Raw genomic sequence first — 6,000 nt, 5'->3', positions numbered from 1 at the left:
ACTGATTTATGAATGGTATTATAGGCCACTAGTTCCCATAACAAGGCCTGGATTTAACCACACAAGAATCCCCTGCTGGTCCGGCATCGCTAAGGGAGTGGGGACTAATTTCTTGCTAGGTGCCCGTAGAGTACCATGGCTGCTACTCAGGCCTTCCACAAAAGTCACAGAAAACAGTAATAATGCAGGTTTACACCAAGCTAACAGAGTGGCAAGCCCCTGCTGGACACCTTGACAAGGATATCTCTGGACTGCACAAATTATTTACCTTTTCAATCTTCTTTTCTAAGTTTTTACTAGGCAGTCTGCTGTCACCATTCCCAGGCCACTTTCAAACCACAACAGGCCTGCAAATCACACCATTTCTTGGTACTAATACTACAGCTACATATTAAGGACACATTTCTGGAAGTTTTATAGAACCTTAGGAGATGTATTATGAACTACATAAACAGCAGTGCTGTAGGACAGTATGACAAGGTATTAGATGGTTTCATCTCATAAGCAACTTACTCACTACAGCCTACTAGGTTTACCAACTACAAAAATTCTCCTTAATATCCACCTGCAGCAAAATATCAACAATGAAACTTTACTGAAGTTGATACAAAAAAAAAAAGCAAAATCTTCTTTTCTGCACCTATATCAAAGTTCCTACTAGGGATTTTCTTTCAACTCATACATCTACTTCCAGCTGTTTATCAGTCATGTAAAAAACAAACAAACAAAAAAAACCCTAACATCTTTACACACTGACACACTCAAGTTCTATCCAGGCTATTCAAGCCAACGTATATGACATTCTAAGTTGATATCTCAGCTCCACTGAGAGCTGGGTTCTTGGCTTTGTTGCCTTTTGTTAGAATTCCCAGTCTAAATCATGCTTGTGTATTGAATAGTTATATTATAAACAACTTAATCTCTTTCTAAAGTCTTATGCCCTCATCTCTGGAAAGCAGGGACATTTCAGACAGATAGCTCAGCAAATTGATTCAGCAGGGAGTAAATAATTCACTTGATTTGTTAACTCTAAAATTTGCTGTTTAGTGCCATACACCTACAATGCTTTTTTTTTTTTCCTTAAGTAGTGTGGGTCGAGATTTTTTGATTATGTCAACCTAATTGGCAATCAGAAACTACAAATACAGAATGAACACTCCATCAAAAAACTCAATAAAAGGTTTAAATCCAACACAAACAACTTGAACTTACTGATTTATACGTACTTCTCTTTATACTCAGTCACCCTAAATAGGGAATAATTCCCATAATGTTTCACATACTGAAAGAAAAGATGAGAAAGCACAAATATACTTCTTTCAGTTCTGTGGGACAGGAAAGATGCTATTTATGAATGTGAATTCATGTGGTACTTTGTTCTGTATGTATTATGACACATTCACAATTTACTTTTTGGGGACCCTACCTGTACTGCACATAATTCTGACTGTAAGATCCTACCAGCGTCTTTCACTTTCTAAGAACTTCTTTTCATCCTGTTATAGACCTTATATTCAAGTCAGGAGATACTTGATTGCCTGTAAACAAGGAAATAATCAAAGTAAATTAATCTTTTAGGCATTCATGTAATTTTGCTTCCTTTAATTCCATCTTACTGACTTCCTACTAACCTGGAAAAGTTTAAGCAGGGGTGCTTGGAGGGGTGGAAATACTGGTTAGAGAACAATGACTGGAATTGCTTTAGCTGGTATGCAATTCCCATAAGATCATACCACTGTTCCTGCACAAATTCTTACGACTAGAAAAAACAGTGGGAAAACCATGTTTCTGTATAAAAAGCTGTTTTTGATAGAAAGGGGATAAAATTTCATCATGAAAAGACATATTTGCGCCTGAACAAATTCACCATTTTGCCCAGAGGGAGAACTTCAGTCATTTACACCACCAATAGGAGTGTTGACTGGCAGAAAGAGCAAACTGTACACTGGATCAAATTTTCACATACTTGCAAAACTATCAGTTTTCACGTTAAGTGAAAATTGGTAGTTTTCTATAGCTCTGTTTTCAATATTCTCAATCACCATCAGTCCAGGGACCAGAAATCCCAAGGTCAAGAACAAGACCCGACTTTCAGAGTCAAAAGTTCAGAATGACCTTTTTTAAAAATAGGCATCTTTTCAGTTGTCTCTCTAGGTCTCCGGGAGTTACACTGCTCTTTCACAATGAACCACTTCGTAACACTTCAAACTAACAGGCTAAATAACAGCTCCATTAAATAAAATCAGATATTACAGATGGAAATTATTTTCTTCCTGCTAAGACTCCTATATCTTTGAAAACTAACCCAAGAATTAGTCTGACTACACCATTTTCCTGACTTAGTTTGCAGGAAGTTAATTTGCATCTATTAGTAGTAACCTAAAATATTCTGCATTAATCAGGACCTGTTTATAAGGCAACTGTCTTTCCTCTCAAAAGGTGTGCATCTGTGGCTTACGCAAAGAGGTCCCAGTCCATGACTAACACTCCTCAACATCGGGATAATAATAGTCATCATAATCCAAGTTCCCTCAACAGAACTCAATACAAGACACTCTGATTTAGTGAGTTTTAAAATCATCTAGTATTATGGTCACCTCATCAGTCCTTCCTGTAGAAACTGAACAGGGAAAAATAAAAAAAAATGGAGCTGAACCATCAGCACTCGCTCCAGCAGCCCTCCTCAGTAAGGCTCTCATGGGCTGCAAAACACCTTAGTGGGTTGGATTTTTTTAAATTAGATTTGATTTGCACTCATCTGAAAGCATTAACTATTACAGTGACAGTCGTGTTCTTGAACTACAGCAATTTCTTAATGTTTTTTTGACCCGTGGCAGTTTGGGGCTTCTCAATTTCAGGATACCGAGTGATGATTTCTTTATAGAGGCTGATAGACATGCACCTGCAGCCCTGTGTGTTGCACCAGTTTCTGTCTACAAAAAATCAATCAATAATGCCAAGAAGAGAGTAAATTAAAGTTTGCACAAGGTAAAAAGACATGTGGCACTCTTACCACATCATCCCTGCTCCTACTTGTTTCCTTCTCATTGTAGTAGTAGCTTCAAGCACTTCAGCACAACCTTGACGCTGGCAGAACAGAGCTGAACCAGGTGCTGGTGCTTTCCCACTGCAATATTGTATTTTCTCAGTGTGGAGTCCCCTTTTGTTGGTCGTTGCACACATACTAGTTGAAGTTCATCACAGCCTATATCTGCAAAAGTAGTTAAGACCACAGTATAGGAAACCAGACTAAATGTAGTAGTATCACAACCTTAAACTCTGCTTGACAGAGCATTACTATTGACCAAAGCTAACCCAAGGGCCAACGAGTGGTACCAGGCACAGTAAAGAACCGAAGTGCCTATAAGTTATTTTGCTGCTTTCCCATCCTGAGATAGGGCACTGAGTTCAAAGTGAAGCTCCTGAGGGCCCAGGTAGTCAGCGCACAGGTATGCACAGTACAAGAGCTCACAATCCAAGCGCAGGCTGAAACCAACAAAATTCTGAATATTCACAAATACCTGTAGAGAGCAAAAGAAGAGCAAATACTGAGGCAAGGCCTTCCAAACCTTAGGAGACCACGGAGAACACTATCCATCCAGCCAAGACAACAGCTAAGAGTTCACCTGGGAGACTGGATGCACTTTCTTGCAAAGAACCCCAAGCAAGGCAGATTGCTTTCTGCGCAGCAAATCAAAGTCTCTCCTTCATTACAAGGAATTTAAATGCATGTAAACTCATCTGGTCTTTCTTTGGAGAGACAGTCTCAACTTCCAGTGCTAAAGAGGTGTTGCTGTGCAGGAAACAAAAGACCTTTGGAGAAAAGAAGTCAAAAAGACGGAAAATGCCTAAGAAGGAAAATAAGCGTCATAGGAAAAGACAAATCACTCTTTGGGAGCAAAGGCACAATTTTGTTCTTTTCTGAAGTCACTAGCAAATAAGGAGAATAAAGAGGCCAGAACCATCCAGCACACTACCTGTGTCTCCCTCCTTTCTTTTCTTCAAGTTTCCCAAATTCTTTACAGCTGTGATGCATGCTGGAAAGAGAAGCAGGAAAGCTTCCTCTGAACCAGGAAGAGCCTGCCACGTGCTTTTGAAAGGCAACAATCTTCTAGACAGAGAGGGAATTGGAATCTGGGTCTCCTCTGTCTTTCCTAAGCACTCTTACTTTATTTTTGTAAAGCAAAAAAACCCCCACTCAGGTAGAATGGCACCAGCTGTATCAGTAATGAAAGCAACAGTCATTCCTTGCATTTTATTTCATACCTATTTCCAGGCCAAGCTCCGTAAGGAGCCTGAAAAAAAGAATGCTAAGTTTCAGGATCTCAGTGGAGCTTAGGGCTGAGCTGCATGTTCCTGTCCCAGAAGCATTTGTGGATATGAGCAGAGAATAATTTCCAGATGTTTGGTGAAATAAAATGCTTGGGGTTTTCTGCAGTTTGTCTACCTTCAAGATGAAGCAGCAAAGGGCCTTTGGCAAAACTAAGTGCCTGCATCTCACTTTATACACCCAGGTCCTTTCTAGTCTATAGAATCAGGTCTACATAGGTCCTCTTCAATCCCTAAATTTTAAGATTAAGAGTGATTAACTGCAGATTTTATCTGTGCTGCGTCATAAGGAGGTATCTCTGGTTTTGCACAACTACACTGTTGTGGTGCTTTCTACACATGTTGAATGACGTGCTGACAGCAGATACTTGTAGAGTACATAAGACTTCACAAAGGTGTCAGTAAAGTCTCAGCTTTGGTTAGAGCACGAGACATTTAGCCATCTGAAATCCATCAACTACAAAGGCTTATGCTTTTGCGTAACTATCTTCCCTCTGGTCTGTAATGCCTGGAAATGTCTCCGCTTCAATGCTTATGCTACAAAGGAAGGTCTCCAGCTTCCAAGTTACTTAGGGCTGACATGCTCCTTTAAAAAGCAAGCTCTTTCCAAGGGTATCAGAATCGCAAGGCAAGGCTCCTCAGAAACACATAACCATCAGGGTTGGAAGAGACCTCTGGAGATCATCTAGTCCAACCCCCTGCCAAAGCAGGTTCACCTGCAGCAGGTTGCACAGTCCAGGCGGGTTTTGAATGTCTCCAGAGGAGACTCCGCAACCTCTCTGGGCAGTCTGTGCCAGCTCTGTCACCCTTGGAGCAAAGAAGTTTTTCCTCATATTCAGATGGATCTTCCTGTGTTGAAGTTTGTGCCCGTTGCCCCTTGTCCTGTCACTGGGTGCCACTGGAAAGAGCCTGGCCCCGTCCTTGTGACACTTGCCCTTAAGGTATTTATAGACATTGGTAAGATCCATTCTCAGTCTTCTCTTCTCCAGGCTAAGCAGGCCCGGCTCCCTCAGCCTTTCCTTGCAAGGGAGACGCTCCCATCCCCTCATCATCCTCAAAACCCTCTGCTGGAGCCTCTCCAGTCTGTCTTGACCTGGGCAGCCCAGCACTGCACACATCCTCCACCCTCTGCACCTTGTTCTATTTTAGTACAAGGAAATCTGGGCATACAAATTACATAAAGCTAAATTAACCAAACTCTTCATTCTGATATAAAATGAAAGAACAAGGGATTCTTCTTAAATCAACAAAAGAAGCTGCACATTAAGGGTTCCGATGCGGTATAGACAGCTTCAGGTAGGGGGAGACGAATTCAAGTAAAGTTTCTCATTTGCAGTCTTCCAGGGTACAGTCACTGTATCAAGAGAATGTGGTGCTGTATCATCACGTTACACCACAGCATCACCAAGCCAGTAACAAAATGCTACAAGAATGGTCCACGCAGAAGCCTGAGCACAGTCATCCATCACAGCTCAAGAAAAACCACAACATGAATCAGTTTGTTCAGTGGTGCCTTCATTCAACCACCCAGCAGACAGCCAATATTGACATGTCATGTGAAAAAGCTCTGGGTCTACACGCCAGGGTCCACTGCACACAGCAATACTGTCACTTCTGTGCAACTTGCTCTTTGACTTCCAAACAAACAAGACACAGCTCCATCGCTAAACC

Source organism: Falco biarmicus, chromosome 13 (assembly GCF_023638135.1).
Source record: "Falco biarmicus isolate bFalBia1 chromosome 13, bFalBia1.pri, whole genome shotgun sequence".
In the NCBI taxonomy this organism is placed as follows: Eukaryota; Metazoa; Chordata; class Aves; order Falconiformes; family Falconidae; genus Falco; species Falco biarmicus.
This window is presented reverse-complemented; position numbering follows the sequence as displayed.